The sequence below is a fragment of the Anomaloglossus baeobatrachus genome, chromosome 6 (genome assembly GCF_048569485.1).
Source record: "Anomaloglossus baeobatrachus isolate aAnoBae1 chromosome 6, aAnoBae1.hap1, whole genome shotgun sequence".
NCBI lineage: Eukaryota > Metazoa > Chordata > Amphibia > Anura > Aromobatidae > Anomaloglossus > Anomaloglossus baeobatrachus.
The window spans coordinates 23,661,799-23,685,620 of record NC_134358.1 but is presented as its reverse complement, the minus strand read 5'-3'; the positions used below and the strand labels follow the sequence as shown (position 1 = coordinate 23,685,620).

The 23,822-nt window shown below is 50.2% G+C and overlaps 1 protein-coding gene across 2 annotated transcripts in view; it reads left to right on the top strand.

Annotated features, from left to right (window-relative positions):
• Positions 1-801: 801 nt before the first annotated feature.
• Positions 802-23,822, top strand: part of SLC45A4 (solute carrier family 45 member 4) — a 131,073-nt gene continuing 108,052 nt past the window's right edge. The window contains exon 1 of one of the 2 annotated variants that reach the window (XM_075352823.1): positions 802-947. The gene's annotated coding sequence lies outside the window, so the exon portion shown is untranslated. Of the gene's footprint in view, positions 1,028-23,822 lie in introns of both variants that reach the window. The other variant, XM_075352820.1, reaches the window with a different exon arrangement.

The window sequence follows — 23,822 nt, the reverse complement described above, 5'->3', positions numbered from 1 at the left end:
TTTCACCTCATGATTCGCCCCCTTCCCCTTCAGGTAATGTCACCTCATGATTCGCCCCCTTCAGGTAATGTCACCTCATGATTCGCCCCCTTCCCTTTCAGGTATTTTCACCTCAGGAATCGCCCCCGACCCCTTCAGGTAATGTCACCTCATGATTCGCCCCCTTCCCCTTCAGGTGTTTTCACCTCATGATTCGCCCCCTTCCCCTTCAGGTAATGTCACCTCATGATTCGCCCCCTTCAGGTAATGTCACCTCATGATTCGCCCCCTTCAGGTAATGTCACCTCATGATTCGCCCCCTTCAGGTAATGTCACCTCATGATTCGCCCCCTTCAGGTAATGTCACCTCATGATTCGCCCCCTTCCCTTTCAGGTATTTTCACCTCAGGAATCGCCCCCTTCCCCTCCAGATTTACATGGCGCCAGTATTTGGAGATAATAAGGCACAGCCGTGATTAGCACCGTCCTATTTTCTGTCACAGACCACAGCAGGACGGACCTGACCTCCCACATCTCCCTCTCCCGCCATTACACCGGGATCCCCTCTGCCCAGCTCCTGGCAACAAGCATTAATGCGTCATCGTGTGCACCGGCTGTGACTCCGCCCAGAGAGCTCACCCGTGACCAATCAGTCTTTAGCACCTGACTTTGCCTCCTCCCCCTTCAGTATAGACGGTTACATGGTATCAACATTGTGCACCGGCTGTAACCACGCCCACAGAGCTCGCAGGACAACCAATCCGGGGTCAGCTTTACATTCGCTCCGCCCCTCCCGTACACTGCTGCATATTAATGAACTGCGTCAACGGAAGGCCGAGGTGTCGGGAGAGGAGGCCGGTGTCCAGCTCCTCCTTCACGGGATCTGCACTTGTCAGCTGGCCGAGCCCTGCCTCCGCTATATATACCGGGGACACCGCGCCCGAGCGGCCTGATTACTGGGGATCCCGGTGCGTGCGACCTGCCCTCCCCAGATAAGGCGGAGGACACCCCCTCTAACACAACCATTTCTTGGCAGCGGAGCCCCCAGGTAGGACCCTTCCATTACCCCCCCTCTGTGATTTCCTCCCCCCCCCGATCTGCGCTCCCGATCCACTGCGCTCGTCCTCAGATCTGGCGATCGTCACCGACAGAAAATCATCCATTTATCATATATTTATATTTAATGCTGATCGCCGGCCATTGTCCTGGCCCTGAAGAACCAATCTGCATCCAGAGCACTTGTCTGCAGAGCTGGCACTCTACTGGCTGCCTATGTAGTGTGATTGGCAGAGCTGGCACTCTACTGGCTGCCTATGTAGTGTGATCGGCAGAGCTGGCACTCTACTGGCTGCCTATGTAGTGTGATTGGCAGAGCTGGCACTCTACTGGCTGCCTATGTAGTGTGATTGGCAGAGCTGGCACTCTACTGGCTGCCTATGTAGTGTGATTGGCAGAGCTGGCACTCTACTGGCTGCCTATGTAGTGTGATTGGCAGAGCTGGCACTCTACTGGCTGCCTATGTAGTGTGATTGGCAGAGCTGGCGCTCTACTGGCTGCCTATGTAGTGTGATTGGCAGAGCTGGCGCTCTACTGGCTGCCTATGTAGTGTGATTGGCAGAGCTGGCGCTCTACTGGCTGCCTATGTAGTGTGATTGGCAGAGCTGGCGCTCTACTGGCTGCCTATGTAGTGTGATTGGCAGAGCTGGCGCTCTACTGGCTGCCTATGTAGTGTGATTGGCAGAGCTGGCGCTCTACTGGCTGCCTATGTAGTGTGATTGGCAGAGCTGGCGCTCTACTGGCTGCCTATGTAGTGTGATTGGCAGAGCTGGCGCTCTACTGGCTGCCTATGTAGTGTGATCGGCAGAGCTGGCGCTCTACTGGCTGCCTATGTAGTGTGATCGGCAGAGCTGGCGCTCTACTGGCTGCCTATGTAGTGTGATCGGCAGAGCTGGCGCTCTACTGGCTGCCTATGTAGTGTGATCGGCAGAGCTGGCGCTCTACTGGCTGCCTATGTAGTGTGATCGGCAGAGCTGGCGCTCTACTGGCTGCCTATGTAGTGTGATCGGCAGAGCTGGCGCTCTACTGGCTGCCTATGTAGTGTGATCGGCAGAGCTGGCGCTCTACTGGCTGCCTATGTAGTGTGATCGGCAGAGCTGGCGCTCTACTGGCTGCCTATGTAGTGTGATCGGCAGAGCTGGCGCTCTACTGGCTGCCTATGTAGTGTGATCGGCAGAGCTGGCGCTCTACTGGCTGCCTATGTAGTGTGATCGGCAGAGCTGGCGCTCTACTGGCTGCCTATGTAGTGTGATCGGCAGAGCTGGCGCTCTACTGGCTGCCTATGTAGTGTGATCGGCAGAGCTGGCGCTCTACTGGCTGCCTATGTAGTGTGATCGGCAGAGCTGGCGCTCTACTGGCTGCCTATGTAGTGTGATCGGCAGAGCTGGCGCTCTACTGGCTGCCTATGTAGTGTGATCGGCAGAGCTGGCGCTCTACTGGCTGCCTATGTAGTGTGATCGGCAGAGCTGGCGCTCTACTGGCTGCCTATGTAGTGTGATCGGCAGAGCTGGCGCTCTACTGGCTGCCTATGTAGTGTGATCGGCAGAGCTGGCGCTCTACTGGCTGCCTATGTAGTGTGATCGGCAGAGCTGGCGCTCTACTGGCTGCCTATGTAGTGTGATCGGCAGAGCTGGCGCTCTACTGGCTGCCTATGTAGTGTGATCGGCAGAGCTGGCGCTCTACTGGCTGCCTATGTAGTGTGATCGGCAGAGCTGGCGCTCTACTGGCTGCCTATGTAGTGTGATCGGCAGAGCTGGCGCTCTACTGGCTGCCTATGTAGTGTGATCGGCAGAGCTGGCGCTCTACTGGCTGCCTATGTAGTGTGATCGGCAGAGCTGGCGCTCTACTGGCTGCCTATGTAGTGTGATCGGCAGAGCTGGCGCTCTACTGGCTGCCTATGTAGTGTGATCGGCAGAGCTGGCGCTCTACTGGCTGCCTATGTAGTGTGATCGGCAGAGCTGGCGCTCTACTGGCTGCCTATGTAGTGTGATCGGCAGAGCTGGCGCTCTACTGGCTGCCTATGTAGTGTGATCGGCAGAGCTGGCGCTCTACTGGCTGCCTATGTAGTGTGATCGGCAGAGCTGGCGCTCTACTGGCTGCCTATGTAGTGTGATCGGCAGAGCTGGCGCTCTACTGGCTGCCTATGTAGTGTGATCGGCAGAGCTGGCGCTCTACTGGCTGCCTATGTAGTGTGATCGGCAGAGCTGGCGCTCTACTGGCTGCCTATGTAGTGTGATCGGCAGAGCTGGCGCTCTACTGGCTGCCTATGTAGTGTGATCGGCAGAGCTGGCGCTCTACTGGCTGCCTATGTAGTGTGATCGGCAGAGCTGGCGCTCTACTGGCTGCCTATGTAGTGTGATCGGCAGAGCTGGCGCTCTACTGGCTGCCTATGTAGTGTGATCGGCAGAGCTGGCGCTCTACTGGCTGCCTATGTAGTGTGATCGGCAGAGCTGGCGCTCTACTGGCTGCCTATGTAGTGTGATCGGCAGAGCTGGCGCTCTACTGGCTGCCTATGTAGTGTGATCGGCAGAGCTGGCGCTCTACTGGCTGCCTATGTAGTGTGATCGGCAGAGCTGGCGCTCTACTGGCTGCCTATGTAGTGTGATCGGCAGAGCTGGCGCTCTACTGGCTGCCTATGTAGTGTGATCGGCAGAGCTGGCGCTCTACTGGCTGCCTATGTAGTGTGATCGGCAGAGCTGGCGCTCTACTGGCTGCCTATGCAGTGTGATCGGCAGAGCTGGCGCTCTACTGGCTGCCTATGCAGTGTGATCGGCAGAGCTGGCGCTCTACTGGCTGCCTATGCAGTGTGATCGGCAGAGCTGGCGCTCTACTGGCTGCCTATGCAGTGTGATCGGCAGAGCTGGCGCTCTACTGGCTGCCTATGCAGTGTGATCGGCAGAGCTGGCGCTCTACTGGCTGCCTATGCAGTGTGATCGGCAGAGCTGGCGCTCTACTGGCTGCCTATGCAGTGTGATCGGCAGAGCTGGCGCTCTACTGGCTGCCTATGCAGTGTGATCGGCAGAGCTGGCGCTCTACTGGCTGCCTATGCAGTGTGATCGGCAGAGCTGGCGCTCTACTGGCTGCCTATGCAGTGTGATCGGCAGAGCTGGCGCTCTACTGGCTGCCTATGCAGTGTGATCGGCAGAGCTGGCGCTCTACTGGCTGCCTATGTAGTGTGATCGGCAGAGCTGGCGCTCTACTGGCTGCCTATGTAGTGTGATCGGCAGAGCTGGCGCTCTACTGGCTGCCTATGTAGTGTGATCGGCAGAGCTGGCGCTCTACTGGCTGCCTATGTAGTGTGATCGGCAGAGCTGGCGCTCTACTGGCTGCCTATGTAGTGTGATCGGCAGAGCTGGCGCTCTACTGGCTGCCTATGTAGTGTGATCGGCAGAGCTGGCGCTCTACTGGCTGCCTATGTAGTGTGATCGGCAGAGCTGGCGCTCTACTGGCTGCCTATGTAGTGTGATCGGCAGAGCTGGCGCTCTACTGGCTGCCTATGTAGTGTGATCGGCAGAGCTGGCGCTCTACTGGCTGCCTATGTAGTGTGATCGGCAGAGCTGGCGCTCTACTGGCTGCCTATGTAGTGTGATCGGCAGAGCTGGCGCTCTACTGGCTGCCTATGTAGTGTGATCGGCAGAGCTGGCGCTCTACTGGCTGCCTATGTAGTGTGATCGGCAGAGCTGGCGCTCTACTGGCTGCCTATGTAGTGTGATCGGCAGAGCAGGCAGCCAGTAGAGCGCCAGCTCTGCCGATCACACTACATAGGCAGCCAGTAGAGCGCCAATGTAGTGTGATCGGCAGAGCTGGCGCTCTACTGGCTGCCTATGTAGTGTGATCGGCAGAGCTGGCGCTCTACTGGCTGCCTATGTAGTGTGATCGGCAGAGCTGGCGCTCTACTGGCTGCCTATGTAGTGTGATCGGCAGAGCTGGCGCTCTACTGGCTGCCTATGTAGTGTGATCGGCAGAGCTGGCGCTCTACTGGCTGCCTATGTAGTGTGATCGGCAGAGCTGGCGCTCTACTGGCTGCCTATGTAGTGGGCTGCAGAGCTTCCAGGGGGATCAGATTTTGCTCTCACCTGCGGAGCTTGCACTCTAGTGCCAAGCCTGGTGCGCTCACCTGTGGAGCTGGTCCTCTACAGCTGTCATTATCCTTGGTTTTGGTTTGGTTCCTGTCCACAGAGCTTGCAATCTGTTACTTGCCCATTGGGCTTTTCTGTAGCTTTTTTTTTTTTTTTCCCTCCCTCATCCTTGCGTTTACACTTGCCTGCAGACCTCAGTTTATTCTCAGGCGTTGCACTTGCCTGCAGACCTCAGTTTATTCTCAGGTGTTGCACTTGCCTGCAGACCTCAGTTTATTCTCAGGTGTTGCTCTTGCCCGCAGACCTCAGTTTATTCTCAGTTGTTGCACTTGCCTGCAGACCTCAGGTTATTCTCAGGTGTTGCACTTGCCCGCAGACCTCAGGTTATTCTCAGGTGTTGCACTTGCCCGCAGACCTCAGGTTATTCTCAGGTGTTGCACTTGCCCGCAGACCTCAGTTTATTCTCAGGTGCTGCACTTGCCTGCAGACCTCAGTTTATTCTCAGGTGTTGCACTTGCCTGCAGATCTCAGTTTATTCTCAGGTGTTGCACTTGTCTGCAGATCTCAGTTTATTCTCAGGTGTTGCACTTGCCTGCAGACCTCAGTTTATTCTCAGGTGTTGCACTTGCCTGCAGACCTCAGTTTATTCTCAGGTGTTGCACTTGCCTGCAGACCTCAGTTTATTCTCAGGTGTTGCACTTGTCTGCAGACCTCAGTTTATTCTCAGGTGTTGCACTTGTCTGCAGACCTCAGTTTATTCTCAGGTGTTGCACTTGCCTGCAGACCTCAGTTTATTCTCAGGTGTTGCACTTGCCTGCAGACCTCAGTTTATTCTCAGGTGTTGCACTTGCCTGCAGACCTCAGTTTATTCTCAGGTGTTGCACTTGCCTGCAGACCTCAGTTTCTTGCACTTGCCTGCAGACCTCAGTTTATTCTCAGGTGCTGCACTTGCCTGCAGACCTCCAGTTTATTCTCAGGTGTTGCACTTGTCTGCAGACCTCCAGTTTATTCTCAGGTGTTGCACTTGTCTGCAGACCTCCAGTTTATTCTCAGGTGTTGCACTTGCCTGCAGACCTCAGTTTATTCTCAGGTGCTGCACTTGCCTGCAGACCTCAGTTTCTTGCACTTGCCTGCAGACCTCAGTTTATTCTCAGGTGTTGCACTTGCCTGCAGACCTCAGTTTATTCTCAGGTGCTGCACTTGCCTGCAGACCTCAGTTTCTTGCACTTGCCTGCAGACCTCCAGTTTATTCTCAGGTGTTGCACTTGCCTGCAGACCTCCAGTTTATTCTCAGGTGTTGCACTTGTCTGCAGACCTCCAGTTTATTCTCAGGTGTTGCACTTGTCTGCAGACCTCCAGTTTATTCTCAGGTGTTGCACTTGCCTGCAGACCTCAGTTTATTCTCAGGTGCTGCACTTGCCTGCAGACCTCAGTTTATTCTCAGGTGTTGCACTTGCCTGCAGACCTCAGTTTATTCTCAGGTGTTGCACTTGCCTGCAGACCTCAGTTTATTCTCAGGTGTTGCACTTGCCTGCAGACCTCAGTTTATTCTCAGGTGTTGCACTTGCCTGCAGACCTCAGTTTATTCTCAGGTGTTGCACTTGCCTGCAGACCTCAGTTTATTCTCAGGTGTTGCACTTGCCTGCAGATCTGTTTCTTGCACTTGTCTGCACTGCTTGCAGTCTATTTCCTCTGCATCACTTCCCATTTCAGATGCCGCTGTGCTTGTCTGCAGAGCTTGCACTCTAGTTCAGTCTTGTTTCACTGTACAGGTTTCAGTAGGTGAGAGCCTTGTTTCTTGCTGTTTGTGCCGTCTCTATAGCTTGTGCTCTAAGTTGGTGTTGTTGGTGCACTTGTCTGCAGAGCTTGCAGTCTACCCTGTAGGTGACCTTGGTGTGGCACCCCTTACCCGGTGCTCCCTGCACTGATCTGTATCCTAATCTCAGAGTAGTGCGGCATCATGTCCAGTGTCTGGTGCCCTCCCTGCTGTAGTGAAGACACAGTCCTGGCATGCTGGGACTTGTAGTGTTAGAACACCTGCAGAACCACAGGCTGCAGATGCCTCAATTGTTTCCAGTTCGGATCTATTCCTGTTAATGTTCATTGGGTCGCACCTATGATAAGTTGATGTTTGCCAGCAGAGCTTGCAATCGGGTCATTCTGGGCTGTGATTAGGTAACCTGCAGGTTGTGAAATCTATTGAATTACAGGTGCCATAAATCGGGGCCGTCGGTCGCTGGTCCCAGGTCCATGTCTTTCCTGAACCTGATGAAACGGTTGACCTCCCTTCACTTTTTGCCTTGGTTTGAATTATCCTTGCACTGTCCATTATTTGTGGTGCTGATGTGTCCCCTCCAGAAGGGTCGCCGCCAACCTGCGGGCTCGCATGGGGTCAGGTTCATTAAAGACCACGCATGTTTTTGGAGAGTGGGAGGAAAGGAAAATGGGAGACCACGGCAGCTCTTGTCCTGGGTGGCATGTCTATAATACCTGAGACCACCTCTAAATTTCACTGCCCCTAGAGGTGATCTGTTCTGAGGCCAAAACACCCCTGAATCCCAGGAATTGGGGACATCTCGTGCAGTTTTTTTTGTGTTCACACGATGGGGTTTTATGCCATGATTCCCCCCAAAAATGCAGTGACAGCTTTACATGGTTGGGAAAACTGTAGCAAAAAAACACCATTGTATGAACACGGCCTTAATGAATTGGTAGCGTTAGGCTATGTGCCCACGCTACAGGATTTACCGCGGATTTTGCCGAAAATCTGCAGCAGCAGCACTTCCAAGCCATTTCAATGGCATTTTGGAAATGCTGTGCCCATGCTGCGGATTTTTCCGCGGCGGATTTGCCGCGGATTTTGATGCGGAAAAATCTGCAGCATGCCAATTGTTTGGTGCAGATTTGGTGCGGATTTTTGGCTTTGAATGGGGAAAAAAAAAAAAAAAAAAATCCGCGGCAAATCCGCGGGTGCGGATTTGCCGCGAAAGTCGCGGATTTTCAGGCAAAAAAATCCGCAGGGACATTCTAGCGTGGGCACATAGCCTCAGTGGGGGTCCACGGCAAGGTCTCATGGGGTGACAGCAGTGTTATGCACCTCTTGATTTTGGGTTCGTAGATCTGCCCAGCATCCAGCCCTTTTGAGTGGTCCACATAGGGGTGACCATAAAGGGGTCCTGCTCCCTCTGCTCCCCCACATCGCACCTCTTGCCTCACTTTCCCTTGTGGCTACCGACCTAATGTAAAGTTTAACCAAATCTAAAAGCCGTGACCGAGCTCAGTTGGTGCCCGGCGCAGATTTGCCTCTGACCACCGGCTAACTATAGACTGCGCGGTCAGAGGTTTTGCTTGGAGTCGTCCATTGATCCCACTCCGGATCCTGGACAGTCTGGAGGAGTGGTGTCCTGGTGTCCTAGTGGATCCTCCGTAGCTCCAGGTCGGACCCCTGAGAACCTTCCAGGATCGGCATCTTGCCCACCCTATGGATGAAGCCCTGGGATACAGACAGATACTTTCTCTTCTCTTGCTGTGTCAATATTGATACATTGTTACACTCACACTATGAATGTAGCAAAGTTGTAATATATTGCAATGGACTACTCTCCTCACTGAATGTGCGGCTGACGCAGCAGAGTTGGGTTTGTCATTGAGCACAGCTCGCACTGATCCCGTTGGTGCCCTCCCTCTTCGGCTCTGCTGCATCTGCACGTGGCGGTGCGTGCCGTTATGTTTGCCTGTGTGCATGCTATGTGCCGGCGCACCTCCTCTTTGCAGCAGCGGCTGCGCTAACGTTGACGGTGTAAGTGCTGATTCAAGGTTACGAAGTACGCGGCTCCAGCTGCGATTTCTGCGTTAACCCATTAATTGAAGCGCCCGTGGTTTAGCTTCATTGCTGCACCCGCCGCAGCGTCTATACACCGGGGGCTCTCGCTCCGGTGTCCACAATGACCTTGAGAGCGAAACCCCCTGTGTGTACGTGTGGGATCTTCACCGTCCCGTCGCTCGGTCATACAGCTTGGAGGCAATGGATCTCGCAGTCATTTGCAGTCTATAAAGGGCTGAGATGATGATGGCTCTGCAGTGCGCTGATGCTGAGGAGAGCCGGGCTGACTGCTGCCGGGATTAGCTGCCAGCGATGCCCGATGGACGGCAGCGAGCCGCAGGATGCCTCATGTGTTTTGCCTCTTAATGACTATGTAGGTGAGGTATGGAGCAGACCCAGTCATCGGAACCAGTCCTGCCTCATACCTGGGTGACTCAGCTGCAGACCGCGCCATTACTAAATGATACATCGCTATGTAAAGTCCCGCTCCTCACAGCTGCAGTCACATTTTAGGCAACATAGTGCACCCAGTTCCACAAGAACCTCCATAGATTACATCCCGAGAAGTTTATGGATTTAGCAAACCGAGGCCGCTTTCTTCCAGGAACAGCGCCGCAGCTGTGTACAGGATGGGTCCGGTACTGCAACTCGGCACCACTAACTGGACTAGGGCTGAGGTGCAATACTGCACATGACCTGTGCACAGAGGGGGGCGCTCTGAAAGCAAAGATCTGGTTTCATCAGATCGTGGGTTCACTTTATTTAGCAATTTTCCACCCCATGACCATTATGGGAATGATGTAACTTGCGGTCACATCAATGTCTCGCCTCACATGCTGCGCTCGCGGCGGTCCAGGAAGCTGAGCTATGAGATGCTGTAGGGATTGCACACACTATAGCTCCAGTGTAATGTCCTGTAAAGTGGCGCTATAGGGTGCGGACATGACACCTGCGGCCCTCGGTGCGGTAATGCTGCTCACGTCTGATTTCTGCAGTAGATTCACACAAGAACTAGTGCCATCGTAGAGGGTTTTTTTTTTTCGAAATCAGTGACGACGCTTATTTTCGCAGCGTATTTTGCGATTCATGTGAATAAGGTTATAGTGGATGGGGATGTAGGTGGAAAGTCTGCGTCGTAATGATTGGGTATTGAGGTGTATTGACCTTTTTAGTATGAGATGGTGTTTGTAAGTGCGAGGAAACTGTTCCAGCACCTATAGTGCAGGCAGAATGTTGGTATAGGTTAAGGGGGGGAAGGTAGACTTATAAATGGGCAACGTAATGCCCATCAAGTTTGGTTCTTTTATGTCCAAAGCAGAGTACTGTCTTTAACCCAAATAAGGGTTTTGTCGTGAATAATCACTCAAAGTGCCGACCCATAGCTGTCATCTTCCGGTTTTGGTAAAGCTGTTGCGGCTCCTTATCTATCTTTGCTTCTACTCTTCTCTCTGTAAAACGCATGCAGATATAATGGACAGGTATACTTTCAGCCCCCATCATACTAACCAGTGGCAGAAGCAGTGCCTATGGGGGATGTCTCTGCACCTGTAGTGCTGGCAGGATGCTGATGAAAAGGAGTAAACTGCAAGTTATAGAGCATGAGAAACGGGCAGACCTTAGACATATATTGCCCAGGGGGGTGGTACTGTTAGTATGAGAAGCTGGGCGCCCGGATGTTGCTTATAATGGGGTCTGTTGGGTTTGGTTTGCGGCATATGTGGCTTTGCCGGTAAGAATAGTGCTGCTCCCGACACTAATCGTGCTGGCAAATATCACTGAATTTGTAATGGAGGACTTTGATGGTGCCTAAGATCACATTGAGTTGTAGTGTCACATCAGCCGGAGGTCCGCAGGATGCTGACCCCTGGCTCCGATGACTGTCCGCACTGGGCTAGATGCCAATATGGCCGCCTCTGGGTGCCTTTTTAAGACTTTCTCCCTCCGTCTTCACTGTTAGTCATTTCTTGCCTGACGATAACGACACTTCCCAGATCCCTGTATATTACGGTTGCATGGACGTCTTTGTGTTTATTAGCATTTCGGCACGTCTGCACCCGTCCGGTGCCAGCAGCAGCAGCCCCCTCCTCCGTGCGCCCCCTACACTCACGTCCTATACAAGACATTGATATCGTAACTTCCAAAAATACTGCGCGCCCTGCCGACTTCTCCAATTGTGGCGTAATCCAATCTCTGCAGAACTAGGTCACTAGACGAGCGGCCGGCGCAGACGCTGCAACTTTTCTTTTTTTTTTCTTTTTGGATTGTTTGTTCTGGCAATTACACGCAGCTTGTATTCTTCCAGATCAGCTGCTGATAGCCGGCATCGGGCCAGAACCAATACCTGGCCCCTTAAAGGGCATGTCTACCTTAAATCAGAAATAACGTGGCACTTTCAGACATATTTATCTCCTCTCATATATAATGCAATAAATGCAAAATCTGCAGATTTTACCCCTGAAAAATCCCTCCAAGTGCCGTACCTGTTGTGCAGTGTAATCCGCCATCAGCAGAGACTTGTTGATGGATTACAGAAGGGCAGTTCAGTGTCACTGCTCCTTTATACAAAGAGTCCATTGGACAATGGCCGACACAATGCATGTAAGTGCGAGAAAACTGCTCCAGCACCTATAGTGCAGGCAGAATGTTGGGGGGAAAGCTAGACTTTTTTTTAAATGGGCATTGTAATCTTAGGAAAGTTTGGCTTATGTTAATTCCAACGCAGACTAGTGTCTTTACCCAAAAAAGATATTTCTCATGAAATCACTCAAGTGCCGATCCATAGCTGACGTCTTCCTCTTTTGACAGATGGGATACCCAACGCTATAGTGACTCCTTATCTCTTGTTTTGCTTCCACTCTCCTCTTTATGAAAGGGCATACAGGCATAACATAGGTGGACTTTCAGCCCCCGGCATACAAACCATAGGCAGGAGCAGTGCATAGGGGGATGTCTCGGCACCTGTAGTGCTGGCAGGATGCTCATGAAAAGGAGCCTCCCACTAAGGAGTAAATGGCAGGTTAGTGTGCGAGAAACGGGCAGTCCTTGGACATATTAGACTCTAAGTTTTGTGAGTGGTGTGGGCACGGCCATTCTTCTTTTGCAGAATAGATGCTTTAATGTTTCTACCAACCCGGGGAGAAGACACAAACTCCAGCTGTGATTGGTTACATTTGCACCTAGTCTCCCCTCCCCGCGCTATACGGTGACAGTGATGACCCCTGAACAGTCCATTTCTCAGTAGGACCAGCGCTCCCTTGTGCTTGCGCCTCCGGGTCGTTAGATTGTAAGTTTCTGGGGCCACGGCCAATGTCAGTGACTGCATTCCCTGTATTATGTCCCATAAATATATAAAGGGATCTATTATAGTAACGTTTGTCCTCACAGTAAGCTCCAGACAGTGCCGTACAGTGTGCGCGGGTCTCTTATTCTAGTTCATGCCGGTAGCCTCGGTCCCGTCTGCTTTGGCGCAGTGGGGGTTAATTCTTGAAATGCTTTTGTAATTCACTTTTTTAGCAAAAAAACAAAAGAATCATCAGTTTGTCGTCCCACAAACGGCACATGACTGCACAGTTCCCCTTCTCTCTAACCAGCACCCATAGATGAGGGTTATAGAGGAAGGGCCTTGGGAAGAGCAACCATCGCCCTCTCCAAATCCCCCCCCACCCCCCCCAAAAAAAAATGTGCTGAGCAGGGTCATAGTCCATCATCTGCCCCAACCAAAGAGGAACCGGGAAAGAAGACACGCAATCTACGGCCCGAAACGCATGACTGCACTGGTTTTATAGGGATCTTTGTAAGAAGATGTATGATAGTGTTTGATACGCCTGTCCCTTTATAGTCTGGAGGAACTCGAAATGCGTGAACGAATCAGACAAACTGGTTTCATAGGGATCTTTGTAAGAAGGTGTATGTATGATGGTGTGTGATACACCTGTCCCTTTATAGTCTGGAGGGACCCTGAAATCCGCTAGTGTGACCCGAAATGTGTGAGTGCTAAAAAGACTTCTGGTTTTTCGGTGATCTTTTCAAGGTCTGTAAAGCAAAATGTGTATGATGCACCTGTCCTTTTATAATCTAGATCGACCCTGAAATCCGCTAGTATGACCCGAAACGCATGGCTTCAATACAGACTTCGGGCTTCTTACTGCTCTACAGACCTTGAAAAGATCACTATGTGAGTAGTGCACCTGTCCTTTCTAGGCTGGAGGAACCCTGAAATCCACTAGTGGGACCCGAAATGCGTGAGTGCTATGCAGACTCCTGGTTTCTCGGTGATCTCTTCAAGGTCTGTATAGCAGTATGTGAGTGATCCACCTGTCCTTTATAGTCTGGCGGGATCCTGAAATCTGCTAGTGACTCGAAATGCGTTAAGGCTATGCGGACTTCTATTTTATCGTTTCAAGGCCTGTGTAGCCGGATGTGAGTGATGCATCTGCCCCTTTATAGTCTGGAAGGTAATTAATAGATATGAAGCCCAAAATGCGTCAGTACTGATCATGATGGGTTCTGTGTATTGTTAGCCTGTAAATTGAATGTGAAAGTGCAGAACGTCCTTATGCCCCACAGCCCATGCTATAATATAGCCGCATTTTGCTTTTAATACTATAAATTAGTATTCTGCAAGGCCATAATAGATCACCATAGAATAACTGCGCTAATAGGACCACGGGGGTCCGGCCTATGGTGAAATGTAGTCATATAATGGAATATTGTCCTTAGAGCCCAAAACGCGTCAGTGGTCCATATTGTGGATCAGATTTCCCCTTTTGTGACCTGTGAGGACATGTTGTGCAACATTTGTGTCTGGATATTTTTTATTTATTTATTTTTTTTTTTGTTGCAGCTGCAGAGTCACAGGGCTGATAACAGCGAGAGCTGATTAGACCTCGTGTCTTCCTATCACAGCCCTGAGCCTTCACAGCCACAAGTCCCAGCGTGACCTGCATGAGAGGCCGTGCCCACGCCCGAAGAGCCGAGGGGTGCAGTGTCCCCGAGATGATAGGATGGCAGGGGGGTGACAGGTTACGACAGATATTGGGGATGTAGTAGTGAATGCTGTGGACCCTGCGGCAGGAGGTTTGGGGAACATTTTGTACCAATTTCATCCTTCACACTATTGTATATCCCTTTAAATGTCCAGCTTGGTTCTGCTATATTTAAGCTGTCTGCCTCTGTCACCCCCTCCTGGTTGCACCGGTGCAGACCTCGTTGCAGTGTGTCAGCGCTCTTCTCTTCTGCTCACGTGTCCACATTCTGACGTGGATTTTTGCATCACAAATCTGAGGCTGACACCGGATCTGTGCGGCCGGGGCGCAGCACGTGGATTAGCCCGATTAGCATTCACCGAGATTAATCGTTTCCTTTTTTTGGGTCTTTCTTTAGTCGCATGCTGCTGAATTCTGCAGCGTTTTATTTCTTTTGCGGGGCAGATCCTCATCCGCACCGGTTGCGGACCCTCGTCACACGCGGGGGGGCACGTCCCATTGGATTGTTCTCCAAAATATGCATTAAATGTGAACAGAGTCCTGCAGAAATCAAAGCAGAACAAGACTGCCTGCCCGGCTCTGCACGACAACTTCTGCCGTTTATCATTTTCAGCAAGTAACCAAGGACATTAAAGATGAGACCGGCACAACCCATAACACAAAGTGCAAAACTATGACCCCCCCAAGATGCCCTGTCTGCAGCCGGCTGTGAGGATATGCTGGGAGTTGTAGTCCTGCTACAGGCCTGGATTATGGCGTGGCCTCCTCAGATTCCCCCTATGACTCTTACATTTATAATCTGTAGTAGACATAATAATGTACTGTTAATAGATGGGTCCGTGTATGGAGACCCCCACCAATCGCCCAGAACAAGGGTCAGCCGCGCTCGGCCTGTAAAAGTCCTGAGCAGCGTCAAGACCCCTAGGCTTTCTCCTGAGCTTGTTCACCACTGAGCATACACCGCTGTCCTATGTAAAGACCTTATAGATCAATTAGAGTTGAGGACCCCCCTCTCCCCGCTATAAACGCTGCTGTTCTTTTGCACCCCCAGTGTGTAGACTTCTCGTAATGGAGCTGCGTGCCTGCGGTCAGCTGCCGGTTCTCCTGAGCCCGGAGCTGCTTTTGTTTTTGCGCCCCCTCCATTCATGAAATATGGCCTCCTCTTCCCTACATGTAAACTTAGTCTTTTTAGCCAAGTGGGCATGTCTTCTAGATAACTCACTGAGAGGCGTTTGAAAACCACACCCACTTGGCTGAAAGACTTGATTTATACACAGGGGAGAGGAGACCGTAACTGAGGAACTAAGAGGCGCAGGAGCAAAAAAATGGCAAGATTTGGGATTATAGCGGCATTTTCACTTTGTAAACATATTTCAGGCAGTGGCTGGTCCTATTCACAGGAGTGGGGGGGGAGAATGAGTGAGTGATGGGGAGAGGGGGATCAGCGGACATCCCCGACAATCACTAAGAGAGGACACTACTAGGTGGGCGTTTATCCTGCAGTGGCCACTACAGGAGACATGGAGTATTGCAGTGTGACCAATGCGCAGGTTTTTGATACAAAATCTGTACTGGATCTGGTCCTATTTGGGGGAGGTCCGAGCCCATTTTGCACCCCCAGTCCTGATGGAGCTGCGTGCCTGCGGTCAGCGGCCGGTTGGAGGCCCGTTACTTCCGGCGGTGTCCACGATCCCGGAGTCACCTTTTGACAAGGTGCTGTTTATTGCTCGTGTTTGGGCTTGCTGGCCGATGTGTCAGCGCATTCTTAGAAGCTCGCACGTTTGTCCTGTGTCATCTCAGAAGAATGCAGGTGACGGACCGGACACCGGTGACTGCCGCATTGTACACCCCGGGGCGGCTGACGTCACGTAGTCAGCCGTTACCTGCGATGTCTCCCAGGGACCCCAGCACTGTGTATTGGTCGCACCTCCTGCCCACTTTGATGCGGGACCTCCCTCCCCCCCCCAAGTCACAAATGGTCGTATTAAAACTGGGCGACAACTCGTATGGTGGCCAGAAAGGCATAAACTGGGGGACAACCTGTATGGTGGTCGGAAGGGCATAAACTGGGCCACAACCTGTATGGTGGCCGGAACGGTATAAACTGGGCCACAACCTGTATGGTGGCCGGAACAGTATAAACTGGGCCACAACCTGTATGGTGGCCGGAAGGGCATAAATTGGCCACAACCTGTATGGTGGTCGGAAAGGCATAAACTGGGCCACAACCTGTATGGTGGTCGGAAAGGCATAAACTGGGCGACAACCTGTATGGTGGTCGGAAAGGCATAAACTGGGCCACAACCTGTATGGTGGTCGGAAAGGCATAAACTGGGCGACAACCTGTATGGTGGTCGGAAGGGCATAAACTGGGCCACAACCTGTATGGTGGTCGGAAAGGCATAAACTGGGCCACAACCTGTATGGTGGTCGGAAGGGCATAAACTGGGTGACAACCTATATGGTGGCCAGAACGGTATAAACTTGGCGACAAGCCGTATGGTGGCCGGAATGGCTTCTTCATGCACCTTTTATCTGTACGTTTTTTTAGGTCAGTAATGCAGCAAAACCCACCTACGCATCGGGTGCCTGACGGTTCCCATACTTGATGTCAAATATCTGTATAGGATGACGGTGCAAGGTTTTTTTTTTTTTTTTGTTTTTTTTTCTGCACAGAGAATCCGCAGCTTCCGGTGAGGACGATCTGTAAGGCTATGTTTACACGTGACTTTTCTGCTGTGAAACTTATGCAAAATCCACAACATCTGTAAGGCTTTGTGCACACACCGCAGATTTGGTGCAGAAATTTACTGCACACTGTGGCAAAAAAAAACGTCAAAACTGGATGCGGATTTGGTGTATTTTATTTATTTTTTTTGGCCATCAAGAAAGTCAATGAATTGATGCACATTTTATCCAGGTGAACTTTCTATGTGTCCACTTCATGTTCTGGACTTTCTTGGCAGCGCTCAAATGAAAATTCATGAAACCACAAATCCACATTGGATAAACATGATTTATTTATTTTTTTTTTTTTTTATTTGCCCCTTGGGTACTTTTTTTTTTTTCTTGTTGCTTTCTGAAGGACATATTCTTCTGTGCGGAGCAGACCCTCCCGGGGTCCTGTGTTTGCCTGCCCGCTGCTCGTGTGCTGTCTGCAGCTCCTGTGCTGCACTGCAGATGTGTCCGCTGCACCGTGCACAGACGACGCTCTGCAGAATGTCATTCTACCGGCTTTATTACTGCACGGAGTGATCGCAGGAGGACCTGTAAAATACAATCCTCCTGTGCACAATCATTTTATTTATCTGCTTGGATTTCTATTTCTTGTTTAATTCTCCGCTCCGCCATTCTTGCCCTGCTGTCAGTCAGTCTTTACTGTTTCTGGCTGTTCTGTTCATGAACCATGCAGCTCAGGATGAGCACCTCCTATGCGTACCTTGACTATGTGGTCTCTATAGTATGATGTCTGAGCTGATGATCTTTATAGTATCCATAAAATGATGTATGGAATCGTGCCCCATCTTGCGCTCTGTTCACACAGCTGCAGCGCAGTTTATTTTTCTGTCTGAGTGTTTTTATTAGAAAACCTCCTGCGCGGTCTGGTGTAAAAACCTTTCTTTCCCATGATGCACCATTCCAGCGCGGCGGTGTACAGACACAATGGAAGTGTGCGGCTGACGGCGCGGGCTGGTGTCCTGTTTACTGGAGATAATTATACTCTAAGATGATAACCGCGCGTCACGTGTCTGTTTAATAGACTTCAGGCCACATACGGTATGTTCTACAAGACTGCAGCAATTAGGCAAGACCGAGCCTGCAATGCTGAGGTGCGAGGTGTGCGGTGACATATAATGGTGCACAGCTATCTAGGTGATGTCACAGTCCATGTAGCAGGTCAGTCTGTGATTGGATGATGTTGCAATGGATGCAGTGAGGTCACAGTCCATGTAGCAGGTCAGCCTGTGATTGGATGAGCACAATGAGAGCAGTGAGGTCACACAGTCCATGTAGCAGGTCAGTCTGTGATTGGATGATGTCACAATGAGAGCAGTGAGGTCACAGTCCATGTAGCAGGTCAGCCTGTGATTGGATAAGGTCACAATGAGAGCAGTGAGGTCACACAGTCCATGTAGCAGGTCAGTCTGTGATTGGATAAGGTCACAATGAGAGCAGTGAGGTCACACAGTCCATGTAGCAGGTCAGTCTGTGATTGGATGATGTCAGTGAGAGCAGTGAGGTCACACAGTCCATGTATCAGGTCAGCCTGTGATTGCATGATGGCACAATGAGAGCAGTGAGGTCACAGTCCATGTAGCAGGTCAGTCTGTGATTGGATGATGTCACAGTGAGAGCAGTGAGGTCACACAGTCCATGTAGCAGGTCAGTCTGTGATTGGATGATGTCACAATGAGAGCAGTGAGGTCACACAGTCCATGTAGCAGGTCAGTCTGTGATTGGATGATGGCACAATGAGAGCAGTGAGGTCACACAGTCCATGTAGCAGGTCAGTGTGTGATTGGATGATGTCACAGTGAGAGCAGTGAGGTCACACAGTCCATGTAGCAGGTCAGTCTGTGATTGGATGATGTCACAATGAGAGCAGTGAGGTCACACAGTCCATGTAGCAGGTCAGTGTGTGATTGGATGATGTCACAGTGAGAGCAGTGAGGTCACACAGTCCATGTAGCAGGTCAGTCTGTGATTGGATGATGTCACAGTGAGAGCAGTGAGGTCACACAGTCCATGTAGCAGGTCAGTCTGTGATTGGATGATGTCACAATGAGAGCAGTGAGGTCACACAGTCCATGTAGCAGGTCAGTCTGTGATTGGATGATGGCACAATGAGAGCAGTGAGGTCACACAGTCCATGTAGCAGGTCAGCCTGTGATTGGATGATGGCACAATGAGAGCAGTGAGGTCACACAGTCCATGTAGCAGGTCAGTCTGTGATTGGATGATGGCACAATGAGGGCAGTGAGGTCACACAGTCCATGTAGCAGGTCAGTCTGTGATTGGATGATGGCACAATGAGAGCAGTGAGGTCACACAGTCCATGTAGCAGGTCAGCCTGTGATTGGATGATGGCACAATGAGAGCAGTGAGGTCACACAGTCCATGTAGCAGGTCAGTCTGTGATTGGATGATGGCACAATGAGAGCAGTGAGGTCACACAGTCCATGTAGCAGGTCAGCCTGTGATTGGATGATGGCACAATGAGAGCAGTGAGGTCACACAGTCCATGTAGCAGGTCAGTCTGTGATTGGATGATGGCACAATGAGAGCAGTGAGGTCACACAGTCCATGTAGCAGGTCAGTCTGTGATTGGATGATGTCACAATGAGAGCAGTGAGGTCACACAGTCCATGTAGCAGGTCAGCCTGTGATTGGATGATGGCACAATGAGAGCAGTGAGGTCACACAGTCCATGTAGCAGGTCAGCCTGTGATTGGATGATGTCACAATGAGAGCAGTGAGGTCACAGTCCATGTAGCAGGTCAGCCTGTGATTGGATGATGGCACAATGAGAGCAGTGAGGTCACACAGTCCATATAGCAGGTCATGCTATGATTGATGTCACAGTATGTAGCAGGTCAGTCTGTGATTGGGTGATCTCACTGCGCACCTTGTGACATCATCCAGTCTGTGGCAGTTTAGCCTCTGATTGGATGATGTCACCCATTGTAGGTGATCTCTGAAGTTCTTATTTCTTTCGTCCTCCCACAAATGGTAGATGTCGTCAGAGCAGATCATAGACCTTATTTGAATCCGAGGTGTCTTGAGCTCTTCGGAGGGATTTCTCCTCTCGGGTGAAGCTTTTCTAAGAAATCTTGCAATGTGCAGCGAGCCAGAAGAGATCTGGAATAATTGCAGAAACCTGACTCTGTCCTGGATTTGTAAGACATTTGTAAACCACAAGCCCTGGCAGACGTTCCTTTTATTTGCTCTGGTCGATTCCTGGGACTCGTCAGATTGTGTTGCGGCCTCTGGCCGGCTCCCATCTTCAGGCATCAGGTCGGGCCCGGGCAGGAATTCTGCGGGTAATGAAGATTCATGGCTCCTCAGTGTAGAAGAGGTGAGGATTTTTATATTTGGTGAATACCTTTTTTTTTTTTTTTTTTTTTTTTTTTTTTTTTTTTTTTTTTTTAGCTTTGTTTAGATAAATGTGTTTTTTTTCAGGTTTAAGGTGTTTGGTGTTTTTATATGACGACTTGTCTTCAAATAAACTTTTTAGGGTATTCACTTTTGTGACATTACCTGTTCAGGACCCTCCATTAGTCAAAGTGCTTCTTATATGTGATGTTCCCTGTTCTAGTGATCGATGCCAGAAACTAATCGAACCTCTACTTCTCTACATTATTCTCGCCTTTTGGGTTGCCCGGCTTTGTTGAGAACTGGGTTCTTCTGGTTTGTTTCCGTAACTTCTCTACAAAACGATGGTCAGAGCTGTGGACAATCACCACGGTTTAGCGTTGAGATTTGCAGGACTCTGGCCAGTAGTCATCTCTTTAACTTGATCATTGTGGTCACTTTTTCAAAGTCGTATTTTGTGGGTGGTTGGCCAGTCATCTCTTAAACTTGGTGGCCATCCATGGAAGAAAAGGGCCACCATGATTACGTTCAAGAGATGACTGGCCGACCGCCTACTAATTAGGACTTTGTTGTGGTGGCTCTTCTTTTTCCATGGATGGCAAAGTCTTAGTGGGTGGTTGGCCAGTCATGTCTTGCATTTGATCATTGTAGTGGCTCTTTCCTTCCATGGATGGCAAAGTCCTATTTTTGTGTGTGGCTGGCCAGTCATCTCTTAAACTTGGTGGCCATCCATGGAAGAAAAGGACCACCATAATCAAGTTCAAGAGATGACTGGCCAACCACCCACTAAATAGGACTTTGTTGTGGTGGCACTTCTTCTTCCATGGATTGCAAAGTCTTAGTGGGTGGTTGGCCAGTCATCTCTAGAACTTTTTCATGGTGGCTCTTTTCTTCCATGGGCGACAAAGTCCTATTTTATGGGTGGTTTGTCAGTCATCTCTTGAACTTGGTTGCCATCCATAGAAGAAAAGGGCCACCATGATCAAGTTCTTCCATGGATGGCAAAGTCTTATTTAGTGGGTTGTTGGCCTGTCATGTCTTGAACTTGATCATTGTAGTTGCTCTTTCCTTCCATGGATGGCAAAGTCCTATTTTGTGGGGGGTTGGCCAGTCTCCTCAGCGCTTGGTAATTATTGGTCTTCCCATAGAAATAGAGCCTTGTACGCGGCCACCTCTCAGTCTGACCTTGACCATCGTACCCCCCTCCAATAAATGCAGAGCCTCTGCTTTAAATGACCCAGATAAGTAACGTACAGTATTTGTGAATGCCGCTAGACCCTGGCACCTTGGCTGGCATGTGCCCTGCACATGATGAATGGCCGGAGTGAGCCGGTTATTGGGGATATATTCAGGAGGGATAACGCTGACTTTTCCCATCATCAGATTATCTGGTTGTGTAATACTCTGAAAAGCTCCACACAAGCCGTTACGACCCCGGGCAGAAGATCCTGGCATTTTGGACACAAGTGAACTCTACGCGCCCTCTACTAAATTTAACCATCTGATATGCGGAGAGTATAATCACCTTCTTGTCTCCGCACCCACCGGCTGTTTTTATTTTTCTTCATTCTTCAGAAGCTTTTAGCAGTCGCTCCCATCGGAGCGTCCGAGAGCTTCTATCTGCCGAAGACGAATATTCAATTACTCCAAATGGAAAGCGGTGACCTCATACAATGCAAGAAATCATTTCCAGCGCGCAGCCCAGGTACGGACACTGCAGCCTTCAGATAATTGCTCGTGTGCAGCCGCTCGCTTAAAGGTAAAATGTCAGCAGATTTCTCCCTGCTAAATCAATAACCGTGCCTGGTGGTAGATGTTAATCCATGTGAAAAGTTACTTTTTTTTTCCCTCACCCTATGACTGCACCCTTTTATATCGTGGTGCCGTCATGGGTTTGGAAAAAACGCCTTACCGGTAAGTAATTACGTATTTTTTCCTCACCCTATGATGGCACCATGATATAAGGGTGCCGTCATGGGTTCGGAAAAAACACCTTACCGGTAAGTAATTACGTATTTTGGTGCTACGGAGTAAACTAACTTTTATTCTTATTATTTAGCTTGGATGAGTCCAGCAGGCGGCTCCAAATCTGGCACGGCCAGAGCTGGACGATGCATTCGGGAGCGGCGCATGCGCAACGACTATATTCTGTGTCCTGGGCTCACTAAGGACCTGAACCACCTCAAAAGGCCGTGTGGCCCTGGGGGTATTCAATGTTGCTTTACAATCCCATGCCTAAGTGGTGCACGTGCTGTACCTCCATGCCGACAGCAGACATTGCTGCGCATGCGCAATGATGTCCAGTGCAAGTGATGGATCTGTGTGCCACATACACACTGGTGCGAGCTGGAGCAGGTTTAGTAACCAGAGACCGAATATTGCCTTGCTTGTGACCTAATTTGCATAAAATAAGATTTTTCTTGTACATTTTTAAGTATATCCACTCCAAGAAAACATTTACAGGGAATGAACTCCCCTCCGCCCATAAATGTATTTTGGAAGTGCTGGTATTGTTTTTGCAATTGAGTGTCATTAAAAACTTTGCATCATTGCCCTCTGTAGAATGTGCTGCACAGTCTATTTCTAACTGCAGAGCGAGTTAACTGAGTATCTGTCAGTGAGTTTGTCGGGGGAGTTAGATTATTCATGATTTTATTTTTGTTTGTTTCTGAACTCCGATATGATTAGATTGCCTCAGTTTGTGGTGACAAATCAACTGCGAGGAGCTCTGCATGGTGATGAGCGAGCGTGCTCGTAACTCGGTCGAGCATCGGAGTTTAAAAATGCTCAAGTTTCCCATTGACGTCCATTATATTCTGTACTCTATGCCTGATCGAGGGGCGAGCACCCTCACTCATCTCTAGCTTTAAACTCTCAATCAGGATGAGCTCACTGATATATTCTCAGTTAACTTTTATTTTGCCGTCAGAAATTTTAGCTCCAAATACTGTAAATCGGAACTGTGTTTTCAACAAAGTTTGCATAAATCTAGTGCACGCGATTTATACAAATGTTGCAATATATTTTTGTTACAGGTGAGTCATGTGGTTTCTGGCCATAGAAGATCACAGCATTTGGCTGAGCAGAATGCTACTTCACTTTTCTTTGTTCCTGCTGTCAGTATTCATTGGTATAGGTAGCTTTCCTGTTGGATTCATCTGTTGGACCCAGCAGGAGCTCCACATCCACCCAGCTGCTGATTATCAGTATTCCCTTGATGTTTAATTACCCCTTCCTTCTTTGGACTGGTGCTGGTGATCTTTTCAGTTCATTGAAGAATTGGTTGCAAGCAGGTGGCTTGTACTCTCCTCTGTGGTATCGTTGCTGAACCGAAGTCATCTGGAGATAAATAGTTCGTGCATTTTCCAGTGTCTCCTCCTTGTCGTCTATTGTGGTTAGTGGGGTTGATGAGGATCGCTTTCCATCTATTCCTTTATTTAGGGGCCAGCACTAGGGATACCTAGGGTCAGGTATCTGGCTCGGTGTATAGGACCAGAACCAGGGGGACCCCAGGGACCAGCGGTAGGTTTGGACAGGGGTCATTATCTTCCCTTCGTCATTTGCTTGGTATTTCTACCTAGTGTGTTTTTTTTTTTTTTTTTTTTTTTTTGTTTTTTTTTAAATCAGAGAATCTCTTTGCTTCTCCACTTATGAGCCTCTTCTTCCCCCTCCCACTGTATCATGAAGTTATTTACTCTGGGGGGGGGAAACCAACAGCTGTGCTGCATCTTACTGAAGAGAAGGTGTATGCCGCTTGCAGTGTTGGGTTCCCCCTCCTGTTGTACTCTATGGAAAGAGGTGGTTGAT